The sequence below is a fragment of the Mustelus asterias genome, chromosome 30 (assembly GCF_964213995.1).
Source record: "Mustelus asterias chromosome 30, sMusAst1.hap1.1, whole genome shotgun sequence".
Classification (NCBI taxonomy): domain Eukaryota; kingdom Metazoa; phylum Chordata; class Chondrichthyes; order Carcharhiniformes; family Triakidae; genus Mustelus; species Mustelus asterias.
This window is the reverse complement of record NC_135830.1, coordinates 14099584-14124422: the sequence shown is the minus strand read 5'-3', so window position 1 is coordinate 14124422 and position 24839 is coordinate 14099584. Positions and strand designations below refer to the sequence as shown.

The window sequence follows — 24839 nt, the reverse complement described above, 5'->3', positions numbered from 1 at the left end:
CAGCCATGGAGAACGACAGATTTCCAAGTCAGGATCATTTCTGGTTCATGTCCAATTCTGCAGGTGGTGTTGTTTTCATTTGTCCACAACCCATGTCCTCTTCGTGCTAGCGATTGCTGGTTTACATTGTGTTGTCGAAGGAAGCTTGGCGAATGAATGCAATGCATGTGGGAGCTAACACACAGTGTTCTCGTGTGCGACACTTGTGAAGGATATGGGTCAGAAGATGTTGGATACAGAGTTTTGTCCAACAACGTATTTTAAGTTTATTTATTATTGTCACAAGTAGGCTTACGTTAACACGACAATTAAGTTACTGTGAAAATGTCCTAGTCGCCACACCGCGGCGCCTGTTTGGGTTCACTGAGGCAGAATTTAGCACGGTCAATGTACCTTATCAGCACGTCTTTAGGAATGTGGGAGGAATCCGGAGCACCCAGAGGAAACTGACGCAGACACGGAGAACGTGCAGACTCCGCACAGACAGCGACCCAAGCTGGGAGTCGATGGTGTTGACATTTATGAGCTTGGTTGGAGCTGCATTCGTCAGACATGCGCACTGCATCACAACCATTGTGCCTCATAGATTGTGGACTTTAATTGTGGAAGGAAGAGTTGAGTTACTGGCCCGGAAGTTTTCTCATCTCTGACCTGCTCTTTAGGCCACCGTTTTTCTCTGGCTAACAGTGTCTGTTCAGTACATTTCATTCTGTTTTGCAAAGCGCTGTTCAGTTTAAAGGAGTTAGATTCTCTATGAATTGATTCAGTTCAACATGGTGACATTAAATGTAGACCAACACATCAGACATTGTTTACACCCACTGTACATTGGTCCGATTACAAAATTCATTACTCTGGTTTGATGAGTTTTTTTTTTCCAAAGTGGCCAGTGGTGCAGAACGCCATCATTGACTGAATGGTTTGGTTCATGTCACTGAGATTATACATATCTTCTGAAATTAAAGACAAAATTGCTGGGATTCTCAATCAAACGGACACGAAATATTTTGCCACAGTTATTATCCATCCTCCTGAATGCTTCCGGCATTTTGTCTTTCAAATTCAGTTTATGGAATCTACTAATGCCTCCTGTTGCATTCAGTTCTCACGGGACCGTTAGAACAAGTTACCAATGATTATGCAAATCAGCTTTATGAGCTCAAATATATTGCATTTTAACAGCGATTTTTCTGTATTGCTGTATTCAGTTAAGGTGCGTCTTGTTCACAGTGGTTACATGTAGGTTGAAACAAGTCCAATTATTAATTTATAAAAGCAAATTATTGGGGACGCTAGAATCTGAAACCAAAAGAGAAAACGTTGGAAAATCTCAGCAGGTCTGGCAGCATCTGTAAGGAGAGACAAGGGCTGACGTTTCGAGTCCAGCTGACACTGTGTCAAAACTTTACAGATGCTGCCAGACCTGCTGAGATTTTCCAGCGTTTTCTCCTCTAACTATTAATTTCCCAGTTCAATCATGACTCTGCTGATGACCAGCCCCAGGAGTATTGGAAGTAAATGTCACATTGAAGATCTTACCCTTTAAAAAAAACACTCAATTGATTGAATAAATAGGCATTGCTATGTGTAAGGACATAGCTATATCTGTGCTATATCTGTTTTATTTCATTCCTGTTCTAGCCCTGCTCAACATTTCCTTCACGCTGTGTTTAAAATATCCTTAACTCAGTGTTGTTTCCCACTCTTACAAACAACACTGAAATATTGCTCAATTGCATCCAAAATATTCCCTTTCCAATCCTTCCAAATGTCGATCTCTAAAGTTTCCGCACTTTCGATTGATTTTGCCTTGTATATTTCTTGCTAGAAGTTGGTAATTATTATCCACTAAATCGCCCTGTAAATCCGACAGCTTCCTTAGCTGCACTTTCTCCCATTCTTTTTCCTCTCGCATTTTATGTTCTCTGCTCGCATTTCCTTCATTTAGGTAGTTATTGGGCCGATGAGACAGCCACCGTTTCCAACAGTTCAATATTTATCGAAGCCACGAGTGTTCATCCCACCCTGCTTGATGGACACCAGAGCTGTGGAATCCCCACCCTACTTCGCATATTAATATTCTCCGTTTTTCTTCCTCTTACAAGGACAGGAACTTTTGCCTTGTCTTGGGAAGCACTCCACTATCTTCCACAAACAATGGGTCATTCAGTGTAATTAACACCACAGCCAACGCGCTTCCAATGAAACCATTTATCCAACTTCCTTTTCAAAATTAAGAAGCAATAGTTTACCTAATATTTTTGGTCTCCTTCTCAATTGAGATAACGTGATAAATTACTTTTCGGAAGAAGCATTCCCATGAAAGTGGAGGAAATATAACTATAGACAATTTACCAATTACATTTTAACTTTTAAATTTAAATTGAGGCGGAACAGTGATTTATTTGCAATTTCTCACTGTATTATACTGCATTGGATACACGAGATTTTCTCTGTTCCGACTCCCGCGGATTGCAGCATCATTAGTTTCAAACTTCTGCGAATATTATTTGGTCCACGTGCTATCAACAAACGGTTGAGGGCTCTGTGTACAGAAACGACTATGGGACGTGGTTGCATCTGGGCAGCGATAATGCAGACCGTTGTCTCCGAAGTAGCCAGACAAATGTACAAGCAATTCCATTCCTGACACAAAAGAAAATGTGGAAAATATTCCAAGTATGTCCTGTCCACGAGAAAAAGAAAAGACAAATCCTGTTCTCCAAATTACTGCCCCTTCAGCCTACCGTGCATCATTTGAAAAGTGTTCTAATATTTCGTCGGCAAGATTTTCAGGCCTTAATTTCAAGCAGTTGTGAGATTCATTGCTAACGAAATAGAATATAAAAGTTATGAAGGATTGCTGATATTGGACAAAGCATTAGTGAGACCACAGTTAGAATATAGCGTACCGTATTAATCCCCTCAATTGAAGAGGGATGTAGTTAAATTGAGGTCATTCAGAGCTGGTTTGCCAGATTGATTCCACAGTTGAGCGCATTGTCTCCTGAAGGCTGATTTGGAAGTTTAAGCCTATAGTCCTTGGAATTTAAGAGAATGCAAGGAGATCTAACTAGGGTCTACGAGGTGAAAATGGCGATTGACAAAATAGATTTAGACAGGATGTTTCATCTTGTCGGACAATGTAGAACGAAAGGTCATAGCTTCAGAATAAGGAGTTGGCGATTTAAAACAGAGATGATGAGAGATGATAGAGAGATTTTTAATTAGCAAGGGTTGAAAGGACGAGATTGAGCGCGTCGGAAAATGTTGTTTATGCCGAGATAAGATCAGACATAACAGTATTAAATGACAGAGCAGTCTCGGGGGCTGAATTGCCTGTTCCTGCTCCTGGTTCCTATGTTCTCATGTGACCTACACCAGCACATTCTGCTTTTATTGTTAAATTGGTAACGGCGGCAGCCGATTCCTCATGACATAAGTAACTTGCTAAACCTTGCTCTTATCATGCGAGCAGCAAAATTAGAAGCGTTCGAAGTTCATGATACTCGGGGCAGATCAAGTGACGAAAGTGTTGACTGTCATTGGGCAGACACATCAACATTTCATATAGTATGTTAGATAATTTAATGTGTTTATTGCAACATATAAACATTTTTATTCACCATCTCATAGAGTGACTAGGAGTGATATGGGCTCCTTAAACATGAGAGCACACATAATTAAACATTATTAAATATTGATGGCCGAACAAAAACCTGGAAGGGTGTTGTAATGTTTGGAAAGAGGTGCAGCTAATAAGTGGAAGATGGGAATGATGTTATTGATGATTGAAATGAATGCATTGCAATTTTAGGAATACTGCACGTTAATTACATTCTGCACTTTGTAATTTTGGAAAAGCTAAAGCACAAGATGTAAAACAACATTCGCCTCACTAAATTTTGGAAGATGGCTCACTGTGTGTCTTTTGAACTCAGTCAGTAGACCATACGACTGTCAATCGCAGAGTCCGGTGTTCGAGCCCCAAATTGGGCGCAATTGTTTTAGACTTCGCTGTTTTCACAGATGAACTCCACCTCCCAATTCCCAATTTGAGGCTGGCAAAAGTCTGAGGAAGGTGCTCTATAATCCCTCAAAAGAGAAAGGATTGAAAACTTTTGTGAGGTTAAAGAAGGCCATACACAAGGATTGATGCTGTTCTCTGCATTCCTCTTGTCGTTAGCGTGCAGTGAAGCTCATGCCCATTGTGCCCCCTAGTGTGTGGAATCCGCATTGGGTTTCCAGAAGGAACTCTTCGGTCAGTTAGGAAAAAAATCACATCGATCACGAGTATTCAGTGGAAAATGGAATCAAACCAAATCGTGGCGGGTTCATGCGCTCCGGTGACGCAATCGCTTAGCGTGTGGTACTTATAGAGCAATGCAGCCAACGGGCTCATCCAGAGCAGATACTTTACTGATCCTGAGGACCAAGCTGATTTTGTACAGGTTCTGCGACCCCAGCACCTTGTCGTGCGACTGTGAAACATTGAAGATTCATAGATCTCAGAAAATAAGCTCAATCATTTCCATATTCGCAGTGTTTGCGGTGCATTGTGGGTACCTACTGGCTGGATAAATTTAGGATTGATTCTGTCCTCAGCTTCCATGTCTGTTAAATAGATGCATTTTCAGTGGCTATGCGCCGCCCCGCCCACGGGATGGAAGATTGTCACAAATACAACGACTTCCTGCATAGTGAGGCAGATGGGTACAAGAGGCCAATGAGACGCTCATAGTTCTTGCTTTTTCATGCCTGTGAGTGTGATACAGATATCCACGGTATCGATTTTCGTACCGGAATTACACTTACTGACCCCAGACAGAATGGCGACACTTCCATTGGGGTGCAGTGCATCACCAAGATTGGCAGTGGTTACAGTGGTTTGCAAAGAGATACCAAGGAAAAAGCATTAACCCACAAACACATCAGGCAGCTTCATTCCAGCACTTGTGTCAGAATCGGCATCCCAGGATTATCCTCCTCAGCCATCAGCAAGCTGCGCAGTATGGAGACACCCCCTTGGACATTGACAGATTTCTCGCGAATTTCTAATTTTCGCAAAAGAAGGAAGTCGATGTGTTGGATGTTGAAGTGGATCTGATTTGAAAATGAGGTCACAATGCAAGAAAATATTAAATGCAAGAACAAACTCTGAGTAAAATAGATCAAAATGTTTGGGAAGGGTTACAGCTAAGAAGTGGAAGTTGCGAATGTTGGTTTTGATGATTCACTGGAAAGCATTGGAGCCAGAGGCTCCTGGTGGTCAATTTATTGAGATTAGGGGAGTATATTCGGGACATCCTCCTGAAATTATTCACGTCACAATGGACTGCGACAAAACACTGGAACGCAGCAGACGAGCTCCTGCTGAAAACATCCATCCCTAACGATGCATTTCAGTATTCAAATTTCAGGAACCGCTTGCAGATGCAACCATGGAGTCACTGAACTTCTCTGAAACTCAAAAAGGCCCGATCCTGCAATAGCTGTGAGCCGCCAGCAGGTGGTAGCATTCTCTCACTTCAATCACAAACCTGGGAAACAGATTTGAGGAGTTTTTCGTCCAAATTTAATTCAGTTCTTCGTCAGACAGGAAAGAGTGAGAAAAACAGTGTCATTAATAAATCTGCCAGTCGTACTGACAGGAATATCTGGCCCGACGAATGTGAATTTACTACTTGCATTGATATTCATCTTCCTGCTAATAAATGTGCTTGTTTCCAGCTCATTGCTGCATTACATTGTCATTCATTGCTTTAAAGAGTTATCTATTTTCACGTACACTTTGTTAAATATTATTTCATTATCATCGACACCAATTTATTTTTCTCTGATTTTTTTCATTTTTCAGCTTTCGTTTGTTGTTCACATCTCGCTCATACCTATAGCACATTCTGCATTTTCGATGGGTCATTTTATTGTGCAAGTTTCTTTTTAGTGATGAGCAAGTTTAACCGATTGCATTGTCGAATGCTGGCGCAGGATTTTATTCAATGTAATCGCCGCCATTCCAGTCTCCCGTCCCGAGCTGCAATCTGTCCCTGAATGTAGCTCCCTGGAAGTTTAAGTTTAATATTTTATGGTGAGTATTGTCTTCTTATTTCCCTCCTACTCTTATTCCTTTATTCACTCGGGTTAATTCTCCATCATAACATCCAATAGTTGATTTTCACTTCCTGGGATGTTATTTTTAAGTGAGTTAGAACGTTATCCTGCACACATTTTGAGAACTAAATCCCTTTCCCACTTTAGCTGCCTCCTCTGTCCAAATTTCCAATGTTAAACATTCCAAGTTTATTACACAGTTTTCTCATTTGTCGACACATGGTACTAAAATCTGGAATTGAAAGTTGGTCGCAGGGATGGTAATTATGAAATTATCATTCGTTGTTATAAAAACGCACGAGTTTCACTAATCTCACTTAGCGAAGGAAATCTGCCATCCGCAATAATCTGTTCGCCAGTGACTCCTGAGCCATCACAATGTGCTGGGTTGTTACTTTCTGACAAGCGTAATTAGGGATGGGCAGCAGATTCTGGCCTTGCCAGCGATTTTCACATTGTATGAACGAATGGAAACGGAACTTCTCGAACTACAACATTCTTTTGCAGCGAAGTTGACGCTTCATACATTTTTGGCAAGAGTACAATCACCCTTTATTTAGACCAACATTGTTCTAAAGAGCTCGGACAGTCGCTTCTGAGGAAGAAAGCAATTCGAAGTAACCACCTGACGAAGTTACTTTGCAGCAGCCACTGGTAGGATAACGGTTGCGCATTGACCAAGGCGGGAATCACAGCTGTAGAGAAGGTGTATGCTGTGGAGGGATTGTCTACAGAGTCTCTGTGGGTGGAAGTTCGGAGTGGGAAGGGGTCGATCACTTTGCTGGGAGTTTTCTACAGGCCGCCCAATAGTAACAGGGAGGTGGAGTAGCAGATCGGGAAACAGCTCCTGGAGAGATGCAGTAATAGCAGAGTTGTTGTGATGGGAGACTTTGATTTCCCAAACATAGATTGGAATATCCCTCGGGCAAGGGGATTGGATGGGGAGGAGTTCGTTAGGTGTGTTCAGGAGGGTTTCCTAACACAGCATGTGGACAAGCCTACAAGAGGAATGGCTGTACTTGATCTGATACTGACCAATGAACCTGGACAGGTGTCAGATCGCTCATTGGGAGAGCATCTTGGGGATAGCGATCATAACTCTATCATTTTTATGCTTGCATTGGAAAAGGAGAGGATCAGGCTAGCTCAGAAAACGTTTATATGGAGTAAGGGGAAATATGATGACATAAGGCCGCAAATTAGAGGAGTAAATTGGAAGGAGGTATTCCCGGGGAAATGTACTGAAGAGAGGTGGCAGTTTTTCAAGGAATGTCCGTCTAGAGTTCTGCAGGACAATGTTCCGAGCAGACAGCGAGGTGTTGGTAGGTTAAAGGAACCGTGTGGCACGAAAGCTGTGCGGGACCTAGTCGCAAAGAAAAGGAAAGCGTACAAAAGGTGCAGAGAGCTTGGCGAAGATAGGGATCTAGATGAGTATACGGCTTGTAGGAAGGGACTAAAGAAGGAAATTAGGAGAGCCAGAAGGCGTCACGAGAATGCCTTGGCAGGTAGGATTAAGGAGAATCCTAAGGCGTTCTATAAAGATGTGAAAGGTAAAAGGATGAGACGTGAAGGAATAGGGCCGATAAAAGTTGAAGGTTGGAAAGTCTATACGGAACCAGTGGAAATGACAGAGCTGCTTAATGAGTATTTTGCCTCGGTTTTCACAGAGGAAAAGGACTTGGGTGGATGTACTGCGGGCTTGCGGTGGACTGAAAAGATTGAGTATGTGGACTTTAAGGAAGAGGTTGTGCTGGAATCTTTGAATGGCATCAAGATTGATAAGTCGCCGGGTCCGGATGGGTTGTACCCCAGGTTACTGTGGGAGGCGAGGGAAGAGATCGCAGAGACTCTGGTGATGATCTTTGCGTCATCGATGGAGATGGGAGAGGTGCCGGAGGATTGGTGGATTGCGCATGTGGTTCCTATTTTCAAGAAGGGGAATAGGGATAGCCCAGGAAATTACCGGCCAATGAGTCTAAACTCAGTGGTTGGTAAACTGATGGAGAAGATGCTGAGGGACGGGATTTATGAGCATTTAGAGAGGCTTAGTATGCTCAAGAATACTCAGCATGGCTTTGTCAAAGGCAGATCTTGCCTTAGGAGCCTGGTGGAGTTCTTCAAAAACGTGACTAAACACATTAACGAAGGGAAAGCGGTAGATGTGGTTTATATGGATTTTAGCAAGGCGTTCAATAAGGTCCCCCATGCAAGGCTTCTAGCAAAAGTGAGAGGGCATGGAATCCAAGGTGCTGCTGCCCTGTGAAGCCAGAACTGGCTTGCCCAAAGGAGCCAGAGAGTGTGTATGGGTCTTTTTCTAAATGGAGGTCGGTCACCAGTGGTGTGCCCCAGGGATCTGTTCTGGGACCCTTGCTGTTTGTCATTTTCATAAATGACTTGGATGAGGAAGTGGAGGGATGGGTTGGTCAGTTTGCCGACGGCACGAAGGTTGGTGGGGTTGTGGATCGTCTGGAGGGATGTCAGAAGTTACAGAGGGACATAGATAGGATGCAAGACTGGGCGGAGAAGTGGCAGATGGACTTCAACCCAGATCAATGCGTAGTGGTCTGTAGAGGATCAGAATGACCTTGGGGTCCGGGTCCATTGGACTCTAAAATCGGCCCCGCAGGTGGAGGAGGTGGTTAAGAAGGCGTATGGTGTGCTGGCCTTTATCAATCGAGTTTAGGAGTCCGGGGATAATAATGCAGCTATATAAGACCCTCGTCAGACCCCACTTAGAGTACTGTGCTCAGTTCTGGTCGCCTCATTACAGGAAAGATGTGGAAATGATTGAAAGGGTGCAGAGGAGATTTACAAGGATGTTGCCTTGATTGAGTTGCATGCCTTATGAGGATAGGCTGAGGGAGCTCGTTCTTTTCTCCTTTGAGAGACGTAGGAGGAAAGGAGACCTAATAGAGGTGTATAAGATGTTGAGAGGCATAGATCGGGTGGACTCTCAGAGGCTTTTTCCCAAGAGTGGAAATGGCTGCTACGAGAGGACATAGGTTTAAGGTGCTGGGGGGTAGGTACAGGGAAAATATTAGGGGGACGTTTTTCACACAGAGGGTAATGGGCGAGGGAATCGGCTGCCATCAGTGGTGGTGGAGGCAAACTCAATCGGGACTTTTAAGACACTCCTGGATGAGTACATGGGACTTAATAGGATGGAGGGTTATAGGTAGGCCGAGAAGGTAGGGATATGTTCGGCACAATGTGTGGGGCCGAAGGGCCTGTTTGTGCTGTAGCTTTTCTATGTTTCTCTGTCTAAACTGCAATTGAACGTGAACATTAAATTAAAGGTGGGATGGAAATCAGGGTTTGAATGGTGAACAAAATCACTCCTTAAAATTCCTAAATTCAGCTAATTAAGATATGAAGTGAACAATTTCTCCTGTACTTTCAGGTCCGGCTTTCTCTGTGCTTCTTATAATAAGTTCATTTGGAGTGTGTGTGGATCATTATATATCCTGTGAATCACTGTATTGTCCAGAATATTTTCAAAGTCAGAAGCACTAAATGAATAGCAAGATGCATTTCTCTGCTTTGCAACATATGAGTTTGGAATATACAAAGTGAGACAGGAACATAACAAAGTTTCCATTCTCTAAAATTTCTAAGTGAAATTTTATCGCAGAATTTTACAGGAGCAGAATCGCTCAGGGTACCCAGGCAAAGAATACGGCCTGTTAAGGATAAATGGGAAAATCCGTTGGTGGAGGCAGAGGCCAGTTGTTGGATGTTAAACGAATATTTCACATCGGTCTTCACCCACGAGAATGAAGAGGTAGTTATGAAACTCGAGGAGAGAGACTGTGAGGTTCTAGAGCAAATTATCATATGGAGTGACAAGGTATGGAAGGAATTGGCGGGCTAAAAGTGGACAAGTCAACAGGTCCATATCAATTGTGACCCATGCTGTTGTGGGAGGCGACGCAGGAAATTGCCCGCTAGCCACCGGAGAGGTCTCAGTGGACTGGAGAAGAGCTAATGTGGTCCCACTATTTAAAAAAAAAGACGAGCAGGGGGGAACGACAGACCAATGAATCTTACGTCTGTGGTTCGGAAACTGCTGGAGAAGATTTTGAACGAGATCATCCATCTCCATTTGTAGAGGTAACGTACGATTAGAGATAGTCAGCATGGTTTTGTCAGAGCGAGGTCATGCCTAACAAATGTGATTGAATTGTTTGAGCATGTAAACAAGTGTGTAGTTCAGGATAGCGTGGTTGATGTAGCTTACATGTATTTCAGCAAAGCCTTTGCCAAACTCCGACAGAGGTAACTTATTAAGAGTGCACACGGGATACACAGTGATCTGATAAGGTGGATTCATAATGGGTTAGCGATAGGAGACAGAGGGTGATGACAGACGACTGCTTTAGTGTGGGGAGGCCAGTGAACAGTGACGTACCACAGGGGCCCGTGTTGGCCCCCCAATCGTTAGTCATTGATATAAATGACATAGATTGATATATGGGGGATAAAATCAGTAAGTTTGCTGATGACACAATGATTGGCCGGGTGGTTAGCAGTGAGGTTGAGTGTCTTGGGGGACAGCAAGATATAGACGAGATGGCCAAATGCGCTGATTAGTGGCAATTGGAATTTAACCCTGAAAGGTGTGAGGTGATACACTTCGGAAGGAGTAATTTGACAGGGAAGTGTCCTATGAAAGATCTGACACTGGGAAGTTCCGAAGAGAAAGCGGCCTTGCGTATTTGTCCATAGATTTCTGATGGCGGAAAGGCAGGTTCATAGGGTGATGAAAAAGGCATGTGGCACCCTCGCCTTGATCAATCGCGGTATAAATTACAAAAGTGAAGAGGTCATGATGGAGTTGTATAGAACTTTGGGGAGACCGCAGCTGGAGTACTTTGTGCAGTTCTGGTCGCCACCTTATAGGACGGATGTGATCGCAATGGAAAGGGTGCAGAGGAGATTCACGAGGATGTTGCCTGTGATGGAGCATTTAAGTTATAAAGAGAAGTTGGACAGGCTTTGAGTTTTTCTCTCTGCAGCAGAGAAGACTGAAGGGCGACCTGATTGAGTTGTTCATAATTATGAGGGACATGGACGAGGTGGATAGAAGGCTGCTATCCCCCTTTGTTGAAGGGTTTGTTACGAGAGGACGCAAATGAAAAGTGAGGTGGGAGGTTAGGGGGGAATTTGAGGACCATTTATTTTACCCAGGGCGTGATGACGGTCTGGAATGCACGGCCTGGGAGGTTGGTAGAGGCTGGAAGCCTCACATCCTTCAAAACAAAATATTTGCATGTGGACATGGCACTCCATAGCATACAAGGCTATGGGCCAAGTGCTTGCAATTGGAATTAGATGGGCAGGTCAGGGCCTTTCATGCGTCTGTACACACTCGATGGGCGGAAGGGTCTTTTCTGCACTGTATTATTCTGTTGTTCTGTGATTCCGGGTCGAGGTTTCAGATAGATCTGGGCCCACATTGCAGTTTGATCGGTGATTACGCTCTGTCAATAATGATCGGGATCTCGAACTTGGTTACATCTGCCTTTCGGACTTCTGGTCAGTTATACCTTCAGCTGAATTGGTTTGAGTTACCCTTGATGGACTCCTTATGCATAACTCTCTATTTCACTTTTGCAACGGCCTGTTGGGCTATACGTTATCACCTAGCAATCATACAGTACAATATGTTGGTTCCACATCAGAGTTGTTTCGACAAAAAACGTTCCACATTGCTCGTATAACTTTATTTTTGAAGTGGAGTTTTATCTAGTTGTTTACTCTACCTGGCAACTGCTGGATGAACTTTTCAATAAAATGTCTATTAAATTAAAAGGAAAACACCAGCAATTTCGGCAGCATCATAGGGTGATGTTGGATATTAAACGAACATGTGCAATTAATGTGCAACATCAAACCATGTAATTATGTCCGCTGAGACTGAGATCTGGTATAAATGTGACAATCTTTCGGGGTTGTGCAAAACACATTCTCAGTTTGTGCTTGAAATGCATGGAATACCAAAAGGTCTGCTGTTTGCAATTTACTATCCTATCCTTGCAGCTGTTGGGTTTCCAGGTACAGTAATTTTACTACTTATTCATTGTGAATATAATTGTCTAATATTTTCTCTCATATCTGACGTTACTCTATCACTTCTGTCATATATAAGAACTGCTTCTAGACGGCAGGTATATTCTTTTCCCTCATTAATCGGGCAATATTTGGCTTTTAATGGGACACTCAATGCAGCTGAGATAGTATCATTTTCCCACTTCAATCGTTTTCACGCTCTGAACAACAACATAACTTATCCCTTTTATTGACACAATTACACTACATTATTAGTGACTTTTCTCCACTTTTATGGTGTAATTTCTTCACTGAACCACAAAGGTTGCTTAACGTGCTGTTATACTATCGTCCCATGATGAGTATCATTGTATCCTTGCAATTGTGTATTTCTTCTATTTATTACTTCCAGCTCAAGGTATAAAGATAATCCTTTTATATTGGCGACAGAATTTCTCTCGGTGAACTATTGGTGGTCATTGAAGTTTAATTGAGTTTCAATTGCATACTTGTCATTGTTGCTATGTGGGCGTTGTTGCACCTGCTCAATGTTACCATCGCGCACCTTGGTCCCAGCGCTTGAATGTGGAAGCTTTCTGCCAAATAGCTGAAATTGTCCATGACTATTTTATTAATTGGCTTCTGGCTTAATTATCATGGCTCAAATATGGCAGCCTTGGAAGTGCAACAATGTTATATTGCTCGAGCCCTGGAAGAGCACATGAAACTAGAACCTTCCAGGTCTGAAGCGAGGGTACTGCTGACTGACCTGCAATGAGATATTTACATGTTGAGTTTCTTTATTGGTTTATGCAAATTATTGATATATTAGTTTGTGATCATTATCAATCAGGAGTCGAGCTCTTCCCAAGCAAATGGGTCGTTTATATTTCAGTCATCGTTTCTTTCTGTTTTTATTTTGTGTGAAACATTTCCCTTCTTTAACACTCAATGTCATATATTGTCTTTCTGCCCAATTCCTTGGTCAATATAGTATTAGAGCCCATTCGAATTCGCAATGATTCGCAATGACTCTTCTTATCTTTGTTCTTCTCTACAATTTGAGACAGATGATAATTAATTGTATTTCCTGCCAATGATCTGCAAAGTACCAAGTTCAGTGTCCGCCATATGAGAGAAACAAAAATCTTCCTAATATTGCAGCAACATGCCAGCAGCTGTGTGCATTGAGTGGTTTTATTTCCTCCAGTTACGAGGCAGGTAATCCACCTGATATGCTAAAACTGCTCTCTCTGCGATGATTTCCCGACTTCTGAGTCATTGCAATATTTTATGTTCTGTCCTTATTTTCCAGCATTATTCACATGCTGTTTTTCCTGTCACAGCTAATTTGGCAGTGACTGTGATCCTACCTCGAGGAAGATGTGGCCTTTCCAAATGTATCACTTATTACCTGGTATTCATGGCTGTAACGGATCTCCTCGTAATCATCACTGCTGTAATAGTTAACCGGATTATAGGTATTTATTTCCAATTCAGTTTCCTGTCCATCACTCCGGTCTGTCGTGTTAGTCTTATGCTGATTTATGGGGTCAGGGATTCATCTGTCTGGGTCACCGTCGCGTTCACCTTTGATCGATTTGTTGCGATTTGTTGTCAGAAACTGAAAACCAAATTTTGCACAGAAAAAACAGCAGCTGTGGTTATTGGAACTGCCTGCGCTCTGAACAGTGTAAGAAATATCCCGCTGTACTTTATCTATGAGCCTGCATTTTTCATCGATGAGACACCATGGTACTGCAACTTAAAAACAACATATTACACAACAGCTGCTTGGGTCTCATTTGACTGGATTTTCGTCATCTTAAATCCTTGTCTTCCATTCATTTTGATTTTACTGTTTAATGCACTGACCGTAAGGCACATCGTTATAGCCAACAGAGCCCGGAGCAGACTCTTGGATCAAAGCAATGCAGAGAATCAGAGGGACCCTGAAGTGGAGAAGAGGCGAAAGTCGATTGTTTTACTCTTCTGTGTCTCTGGAAGTTTCATCTTGTTATATTCGTTAGTAATTACAACTTTTCTCTGTGTCCAAATTGCGAACGTTAGCTATTTCTCGGGCACCAATTACAATCAATCGAATTTTATTCTGGACGAAGGTGGGTATATGCTTCAGCTGTTGAGTTCCTGCATTAACCCATTCATTTACGCAGGCACCCAGAGTAAAGTAAGGGAGGAGTTAAAGATTTGGCTGACATACCCATTCTGTCTGATATTTAAACGATTGAAATAATCCTAATCGACATAGAAATAATGCGAATAAAACATGAATCATACAGTGCAGAAGGAAGCCATTCGGCCCATCGAGTCTGCAGGAACACAATTCCACCCAGGCCCTATCCCCATAACTCTATGCATTTACCCTAGTTAGCCCTCCTGACACGAAGAGGCAATTTAGCATGGCCAATTTGCCTAACCCGCACATTTCTGGACTGGGGAAGGAAACCTGCGCACCCGGAGGCAACCCACGCAGACACGAGGAGAATTTGTAAACCCCACGCAATCAGTGACCCAAGCCGGGATTCGAACCCAGGCCCCTGTTGCTGTGAGTCAGCACTGCTAACTTCTGTGTCACCGTGCTGCCCAACATCATGTGACATTCATTGCTTTTGCTGTTCATTTTACACGTGACCTCTACAATGGGCTGTGTTCTTGCTCTCTCTCGCTTTTTCTTTCCTCTGTGGTCCAAGGTGCCTGAATTGGCGGCGGTTCATGATGTCCATGAAGGCAAGACATCAGAAAGGCAAGTACTCATTAAAGAAGGGAAATGTGTTGGGAAACATGGGGGCTATGCTCTCACCATCTGAAACTAGCACATCATGCCACATGCATTAATTCGCACGACCTGGAATTTGGGAAGGTGCCTAAAATTCTAACTTACGGTAATCTATCTGAATCTCACCAATGTCAAATGCCACAAACTCACTCGTCTTTAATCCCATCATTCTTCAAGGCTCAGTGAGGTTTACAAACTGCAGGTTGCCCTTTTCCTGCTTTGCTGCCCCCGGCAGATTTTCTCTTGGAAAGAGCGCGATGAACTATGATGACGAAGGAGAGAGTAAAATTAATGCAGAGAGTAACAGTGAGACAGTGAGGAACAGCGACCAATTCAGGATAGATAGTGAGTGCCGGGAGAGTCCTCGTCACTTTATAAACAGGGCAGAGATCTGTAAATGGAGATGTGTTCCTTATCCACATTTAAAACATAGTTCTCATTGCCACCAGTTACAGCTCACAATCTCTGTTCAGTCCTATGTTTGGGGGGAGGGCGGGGACAGGGGGTTGGAGTTGAATGGTATTTAGTGTGGGATCGGTGTTTATCTTTTCTAAAACAACAGTGAGATTTCCAACAAGAGTAACAAGGGCAAGATGTGATAGTTCTTAAAAATGTAAAAAAAATATAAACAGCAGCAGGTAGAAGTGATCAGGCCTCGCAACTTCAAGTTAGTGATTTTCCAGTATTTCTCACTTTATGAATTGCTTCTTTCACGTTCCTGAAATATTGGAGGCAATTCATTGTCTCGGGCCCTTCACTGTAAATAGCATCTGTAAACAAATTGACACTACAATCAGCCAAAAACCTGAATGTCCATTCAAACCTCTCCCTCACATATGCTTGCAAAGCTTACTCAGGTTTCCAGAGTCATTTATCAGATAGAAACATCTTCCCCCAGCGTCTTATGAACAACACATTTTCCACAGACCAAACTGTTAAAAACATTCCCAAGAGTTTTTGTTTAACTCTCTTATTAAATTCTTTGCAGGTCCTGTCACTGCATGAGAGAGAAACACAGTTCAGGGAGAGAGGCTTTCACCGTTTTTCAATCGTAACCCCAAACGGAAGTTTCCCATTGCAGACAAAGATAATACAATGGCTTATACACAGAACGACATATAGAGAGAGGCACACTGGCACACAACAACTGTCATAAACGAAGAGGTATACAGCGAAAGAGATACAAACGGAAATACAGAGAGACATGCAGATAAAAAAGTAGAAAATAGGAACAGAAGAAGTCTATTCGGCCCTGTGATCCTGCTCCGCCTGCATCAAACTAAGTAAAACCTGCTCCCCAAACGCCCCCCCCCCTCCCCTACCACCATTTACCCTTTGATTCCAAGGTTGTATACAACTCCTTCGTGATGACAAGAAAGGCTTTAGCCTCGACGGATTACTGTCGTCGTGAATTGCATAGGCTCACCAATCTATTGGTGAAGGAGTATTTGCTCGTCTCAGTCCAAAATGTTTTTATCTGGCATCCTTCAACATTGATCCGTGGTTCTGGATGACCTTGCCATAAGACCATAAGACCATAAGACATAGGAGCGGAAGTAAGGCCATTCGGCCCATCGAGTCCACTCCACCATTCAATCATGGTTGATTTCAACTCCATTTACCCGCTCTCTCCCCATAGCCCTTAATTCCTCGAGAAATCAAGAATTTATCAATTTCTGTCTTGAAGACGCTCAACGTCTCGGCCTCCACAGCCCTCTGTGGCAATGAATTCCACAGACCCACCACTCTCTGGCTGAAGAAATTTCTCCTCATCTCTGTTCTAAAGTGACTCCCTTTTATTCTAAGGCTGTGCCCCCGCGTCCTAGTCTCCCCTGTTAATGGAAACAACTTCCCTACGTCCATCCTATCTAAGCCGTTCATTATCTTGTAAGTTTCTATCAGATCTCCCCTCAACCTCCTAAACTCCAATGAATATAATCCCACGATCCTCAGACGTTCATCGTATGTCAGGCCTACCATTCCTGGGATCATCCGTGTGAATCTCCGCTGGACCCGCTCCAGTGCCAGTATGTCCTTCCTGAGGTGTGGGGCCCAAAATTGCTCACAGTACTCCAAATGGGGCCTAACCAGTGCTTTATAAAGCCTCAGAAGTACATCCCTGCTTTTGTATTCCAAGCCTCTTGAGATAAATGACAACATTACATTTGCTTTCTTAATTACGGACTCAACCTGCAAGTTTACCTTTAGAGAATCCTGGACTAGGACTCCCAAGTCCCTTTGCACTTTAGCATTATGAATTTTGTCACCGTTTAGAAAATAGTCCATGCCTCTATTCTTTTTTCCAAAGTGTACGACCTCGCACTTGCCCACGTTGAATTTCATCAGCCACTTCTTGGACCACTCTCCTAAACTGTCTAAATCTTTCTGCAGCCTCCCCACCTCCTCAATACTACCTGCCCCTCCACCTATCTTTGTATCATCGGCAAACTTGGCCAGAATGCTCCCAGTCCCGTCATCTAGATCGTTAATATATAAAGAGAACAGCTGTGGCCCCAACACTGAACCCTGCGGGACACCACTTGTCACCGGTTGCCATTCTGAGAAAGAACCTTTTATCCCAACTCTCTGCCTTCTGTCTGACAGCCAATCGTCAATCCATGTTAGTACCTTGCCTCGAATACCATGGGCCCTTATTTTACTCAGCAGTCTCCCGTGAGGCACCTTGTCAAAGGCCTTTTGGAAGTCAAGATAGATAACATCCATTGGCTCTCCTTGGTCTAACCTATTTGTTATCTCTTCAAAGAACTCTAACAGGTTTGTCAGGCACGACCTCCCCTTACTAAATCCATGCTGACTTGTCTTAATCCATGGGAGCATCCTTCCAGCCTGTACCATGTCCTGCCCTGTTAGAAATTTACAGATTTATACGGCATCCTCCTCTCCCAGTCTACATTCTTCTGAACTCCCATGAATGTAATCCTGACCGATTTTTTTATCCACTCGTGGGACATGTGGGGGAGTCCGGATCCACGTGTCATCCTCTAAGGATAATGGGTAAACATTTTAGTACTGAGATAAGGAGAAATCTTTTCACGCAGAGAGTGGTAAGCCTGCGGATTTCGTGGTGGAGGTGATGACATTATATGTTTGCAGGAAGGAATTAGATATACCAACTATGGCATCGTTACTGAAGTGTCGTCGTTGTTGCATTTACTTAGCATGCAAAGGATGCTCGTTCAAAAGTGGGTTAACAAATTAACATGCGTGATTTTAAATTCAAAGGGGGTTAAGCAACACTAATCATAAATATAATCACATTCCTGAATCAGCTCTACGGTGAGTGAGACAGAGACAAGCATCAGAATGTTACCCCGCAATCTCCAATCACCCACTGCCACCAGATAGCGGCGACTGCAGCTTCAATCAGCGGGTGGCTCCCCATCCCTGCGACAACAGCAACCCAGGACAATCCTCTCAATACACCGAGCACAGGCTCAGGAAAACACAGGTAGATGATAAAACGGCTCACTGAACGTCCGAGCTGCATTTACACAATACCGGAGTGTGTGAGTCACAAAAAAAAGCCACAACAACTTTCTTAAAATTTTCGGTGTAAAATTCCTCAATTTGATTTAAAAGCTGAGTGTTGTGAATCTGCAATGAGCGCCAATGAATCTGTCTTACCCAGTGATTTGTTTCCCATTGGTTTTCCGCCTGGTTTGCAATTCGATTTTTGTTGGAGATTGAAGTGAATCTCATTTCAAAATGAGAACACAAAGGAGGAAAATATGAATCCAGGAATAATTCCTGAGTAAAATGGTTCACAATGCTTGGAACAAGATGCAGCTGTGAATGATGTTATTGATGATTGAGTTGGAAGTACAGTAAGTAGTCTCACAACACCACGTTAAAGTTCAACAGGTTTATTTGGTGGCACGAGCTTTCGGAGCTCTGCTCCTACATCAGGTGAAGGAGTTGCGCTCCGAAAGCTCTTGCTGCCAAATGAACCTGTTGGAATTTAACCTGGTGTTGCGAGAGTTCTTACTGTACCTACCCCAGTCCAACGCTGGCAACTCCACATCATGACTTGAAGGTCCTGTAGCCTTGGGCTTCTGGTGGTCAATTCTATTCTCTACCGTTTAATTTCTCCCTGCCGTAAGAGGCATGGATTCATTTTACTTTTTCGTAGGAGAAAGGGAATACCCCCCACACACAGCAACCATGTGGAAACAAAATAACGGAAGGCACTTGTATGGAATTGTAAACGATGTGGTCATGCTGTCGTTCTGGATCAGCTTTTGCAGCAATAGAATTTGCTCGAATCTGTAGAGAAATGATTAACGCCCTAATTTAAGATACCTGTTGCAGCTCGGCTATTGAAAGAACGATTGGTAGTTCGAAATAATCCAGGGACGGAAATTCTACTGTTTACTCCCCAGCAGCATTCATACGCAAACATTTGCGGGTTGGTAATGGGTCCGTGGCCGCCCTTAAAAATGTCTCCCAGCGTTACCAACGTTATTTAATTCATAAATGTTCATTGTATACATGTTAAATGAAGTATATATATATATATATATATATATATATATATATATATATATATATATATATATCGATTATGCTATTAAACGTAAGATTCAGTGTTGAAACATTAATTCGTGGCTGAGCATTTGTTTAAGTTCGATATTCCCGCCTGCTTCCCTTCGTTGCTGGACAGAAGAAATCTGTCTATCGCACAATGAAATGTGTTCAATGATGGAGCATCCAGAACCTTCTGGAAGAGAAAATGCCAACGATTCCCAACATTTTGAGTGGAGTAATTTCTCGTCATCGCTTCTCAGCCTTTTGGCTAAGATCAAGTGCAGCATCGACATGCTGTACTTGGTTGAAGCCACAAGGTTACATTGTAGCTTCATTTGAAGCATTTTTTAAAAGCAGCATCTCGGCCTTTTGGCTGAGATGCAAATGAGATCAAGCCTTGGAGCAGGTGCAATGCCTACTCCAATCAGCTTGGATCCTATAGATCAAGTCCAAGATAGGAGGTGAGATCCCTGTCTTGTCAGCTTGGACCGGGTATGTATCACTTGCTGCGACACTGAATTGGACTTTGATTGGATTGAATTGGATATATAACCAACAAAACTATTCTCCTCATCTCAGTCCTAAATGTCCTAAAGTCTTTGTCCCTTATCCTGAGACTGTGTCCCATATTTTAAATCATTTGAGAATGCGAATGACATCTCAGAATGCATCCGATTTATTCCATTCATTCTTGTGTATGTTTCAATGAGATAGTATATCATTTTGCTGAACTCCAGAGAAATTGAGCCCAATTTACCCGATCTCGCATGATAGGACAACCCCTTCATCTCAGAGAATAGCCCAGTGAAGTTTTGTTGTACTGTCTCCATTAGATGCACATCCTGTCTTAAATGTGAAACACCAAAAATGCACACAATATTCCAAATGAGGGATTGGCAATACCCGGAGCAAATGCAGCAAGGCTTCAAAGGTTACGAAACTTGACTCCGTACAAAAGACTGAAAGGAGAGCGTGACTGCGAATAATTGGCACTGTGCAACTTCCTGTAATCTGCATCTTGGAGAATTAGGAAGATAAGATCCTGGTGTCTCTATCCCCTGTCATCTGTGAACTCCCTCTCTTCACACAACGTTGTGTCCTATAATCCCCGATCCTCCCTCCAACTATCTGGGTCTGCCACAAGAAGCTAATTGATCCGAGGAGCTGGACGGTCAGAGGGAGCAGAAGGAGAGGCAGCAACAGAAACGTAAAGAGATGCGACATTAAAATGTTTAACATATGATCTGCGTCAATTGCTTTCAGTGACCGATGTCTGCCTTGTGTTGCCTCATACGTATCACATGAGCTGCAATGATGAGGTTGGTGAGACTTAGAAATTGAAAGTTACATATCAGCAGCTTATGGGACTATTTCATCGCACTGCTAATTTCATGTTCCAGTTAACAGCATTCGTGTTTCCACTGGCTAAGAAGTCAATTTTGCTCAGCTTAAACTTGACAATTTCAAGGAGAAACTTGTTTCTGGGGAAAAAAAGTCTGAAAAGAAAATGAAAGTCAAAGGTTTCAATTGTCAATTAGATATTCGAAAAAATCAGCACCTCGTATTTTACCTAGTGGTCTCGTGGTTAGGATGCAGCGCTTGCACCGTTACTGCTTGGGTTCGATTTCTTGTCAGGGCAAGCAATTTTATTATTGTGCATCAACCATTATTGATTTTGTGGTCAGTACCAGTAAGGGAGATGCACGACTTTGTGCTTGAGTTGGAAATGTCACGTTCAGAAGATCAAGAACAGGAAAAGGACAGTGATCGGCTGCAAAGCGCTGACGATAGAGATGGCAATACAAGGTAAAATCTGGCCAATAATGCGTAGATTTTATTTTTTCCACTGACAGAAGTATATCACAGATCCCGGTCCAAATATGATGCTAAATGATTTAAAAACAAACCTCTAGCTGAATTAAGCACCAAACTTTTCGGCTTCCAATGGAGGACAGGCAGTTTTCATTCAGAAACCAGTAACTGAGGGTTTCACAAAGCAGCACGGGGAAATACCCAGTTTGAGTGGTGACATTGCCGGAGGAATGGAGAGCTGGAATTCACACAGGAAAGCAGAAAAGTTTAAAAACACTGACGCCCAAAGTGGGCCTCAAACCCACGACCTTAACATTAAGAGTTTCTGCTTTACCGACTGAGCTCGCTAAGCACATTGCGTCAGCGGCATTTCAAAATGTGCTTTTCCATCTGGCATCTCAGATTGTTCAAATTTCAAAGTGGGGAATATGTTCCACGTAGGTTACAATGCATTCTTCTCAATTATCATTAACATTATTCACATCTTACTCTTCTATGCTGCACCTCCCTCCAAAGTTTACAAACTCCTCTTGCATAGTTCATCTTCATTATTTTTGTCAGAAACATTTTGTCAGACACATGACCTGCTGACATGAAGGGTAAACCAGCAGGAAGATTGGCAGAGGCGGGAACTGAGGCCGAATCACCACAGACACTAGAAATTGAAAAAATACCTTAGCTCGTCCAGCCACACTGCCACCATGACATCACCTTAACCATTGTTTTGACTGCACTGATTAGCGTATGGTTAACATGGACAGAGGTGGGTCATTTGGCCCCTCGGGCATTCTCAGCTACTTAATAAGAAATGTCCTGAACTTTTGCACTGTTCTGTTTACCTTTGTATAGCATATTAATCTGAAGCTACACAACTAAGGTGAATATCCCTGAAGGATGATAATTAAGTTCTGAAACGTTAACTCTGTTTCTGTCTCGACTTGTTGAGTTGATCCAGCATTTTCTGTTTTTATTTCGGATTTCCAGCGTATGCAGTATTTTTGTTTTTTATCAGATGAATAAATAACAGCCGATGTTGATCTGGGACTATGGTGACTTTATTTGCCATGACCTCATTAAATGGTGGAGGAGGCTCAATGGGATACATGACTTTGTCTTACTCCATTAATTCTGTTTCCTGGCAGCCCAGATATGACACCATTTGCTTCCTGTGGTAGCGTTGCTGGGTCGTCTAAGGCACTGAATCCAGCGTAATAATAGCGGGGAAATATTGGAATCTAATCATATCACTTTCAAATGTTAATTTACTTTAAAAGTCATGGAATACAATTCGTTGATCAAGTCAGCAGAAAATAACGCCACAGGGTGTATCATTATTCATTTTGATAGGAGGAAACGGGAGGACCATTGTAAATATAACTTCATGTGGACAAGAGACGGGCTTGTGGAACCAGTTTACTTTCCCCTCCAGAAAACAGCACTTGCTTCAGGTAACAATATTGCAGTGCTTCTGTAGTGTAATGGTTGTCACGTTTGACTTACACGCGGAAGAATCCCCACTTCGAAACTGATCAGAAGCATTTCCATACATTTTTAATGTCAATGCCATTCGGATTTCATTAATGGTTACCAACTTTACTGAGCTGCAGAGCACTTGTTGCATTTTCTAATTGTGAACTCAGGAATCACTCGGCAACAAATGAATGTCTTACAATGTCTACAGCTCAAGAGGCTTGAACTGATGCAACGAGTAGAAAGATGTTCAACTAATTGCAAATCTCTTGCATGTGCTTCCCTCTGAGTCTCGTGGTCAGGATTCGGCACTGTGACCCGGGCTTAATTTCCAGTCATGGAATTAATAACTTTTTATTTAGTTCTTCATTAAGTGGAAACACGCCTCTGCGAACGGAGTAACAAATTAATCTTCGAACTGGGGAAACGTGTATCAGAGCTGGAAAATCAGAGATGTAACATGAACAAAAAGCTCTGAAGAAGAATCACACAACAGACACATGGCAGGCAGTGATCATTTAATGTGATTTACACGATTTGTGGACTTCCACACCTAGGTCCCTCTGTGTTTCTATACTCTTGATGGCTCCCCCCTTCATTAGTTCTTCCAAAATGCACCACTTCGCATTTACCTGGATTAAATTCCATCTGCCATTTCTCCGCCCAATTTTCCAGCCTATCTGTATCCTGCTGTATTGTCCGACAATGTTCATCGCTATCCGCAAGTCCAGCCAACTTCGTGTCATCCGCAAACTTGCTGATAACACCAGTTACCCCTTCTTCCAAATCATTTATATACATCACAAATAGCAGAGTTTTCTCTGACTGAACCTTACCTGTTTAAGTAGTTAAAGTGCTGAAGTTTTAAATAATAAGACACCAGGATACGTCACCCTGTTTGATATGAAATGAAACAAAATGAGAGTAAATCATTTCATAAAATTTTGCTGATGCAAAATATATTTCATTGCCAAGGCCAGTATTTGTTGGCCATCCCTCTTTCCCCTTCAACTGAATATTTTGCTGGGCCATTTCATAGCATATTTAACAGTCATAGATTCATAGAATCATACAGGTTTAAAATGTGGAAACAGGCCCTTCGGCCTAGCATGCCCATGTCACCCTTTTTTAATGATTAAGCTAGTCCCAATTGCCCGCGCTTGGGACATATCCCTCAACAGCCATAATATCCATGTAACCGCCTAAACCCTTTTTAAAAGGCAAAATTGTACCTTTCTCTACTGCTACCTCCGGCAGCTTGTTCCAGACACTCACCATCCTCTGTGTGACAAAATGCCCATCTGCACTCCTTTGTATCTCTCCCCTCTCACCTTAAAACTCTGCTCTCTAGTTTTAGACTCCGCCACCTTTGGAAATATATATTGACTATGTAGCTGATCTCTGCCCTTCAATATTTTATAGACCTCTCGAAGATCACCCCGAAGCATCCTCCGCTCGAGAGAAAAAAGTCCCAGTCGATCCAGCCCGTCTTTGGAACTCAAACCATCAAGTCCCGGTAGGATCCTCGTAAATCCTTTCTGCACTGTTTCCAGTTCAATAATATCGTTTCTATGATAGGGTGACCGGGACTGTACTCAATATTCCAAGTGTGGCCTCACTTGTCTTGTACAACTTCAAGCAGACGTCCCAACTCCTGAATTCAATGTTTCGACCAATGAAACCAAGCATACCGAATACCCACTTCACCAATCTGTCCGCCTGTGACTCCACTTTCAATGAGATGTACCCCTGGATCTCTTTGTTCTATAACTATATATTTAACTCGCTGTAGTGATAGCGAGTTGAGGAACAGGGAGCGAGTGCAGTTAAACATGTGGTTGCAGGGATGGTGTAGGAGGGAAGGTTTCAGATACGTGGATAATTGGAACACATTCTGGGGAAGGTGGGACCTGTACAAACAGGACGGGGTGCACCTGAACGAGAGGGGCACCAATATCCTCGGAGGGAAATTTGATAAGGCTCTTCAGGGGGGTTTAAACTAATTTGTCAGGGTAGTGGGAAAAGGAGTTGTAATCCAGAAGTCAGTGTTGAGGGT

At 42.8% G+C, this 24839-nt stretch overlaps 2 protein-coding genes and 1 non-coding gene across 5 annotated transcripts in view; 2 read left to right on the top strand and 1 right to left on the bottom strand.

Moving 5' to 3' along the window:
• Nucleotides 1–24839, bottom strand: part of LOC144480817 (uncharacterized) — a 1107688-nt gene that overhangs the window by 831942 nt on the left and 250907 nt on the right. The window lies entirely within an intron of this gene.
• LOC144480906 (uncharacterized) overlaps nt 1–24839 on the top strand; it is a 433772-nt gene that overhangs the window by 310479 nt on the left and 98454 nt on the right. The gene's annotated exons all lie outside the window — the stretch shown is intronic.
• On the top strand, nt 19750–19941 carry LOC144481076 (U2 spliceosomal RNA). Its single transcript, XR_013495740.1, has one exon. It is a non-coding gene; the product is annotated as a U2 spliceosomal RNA (small nuclear RNA).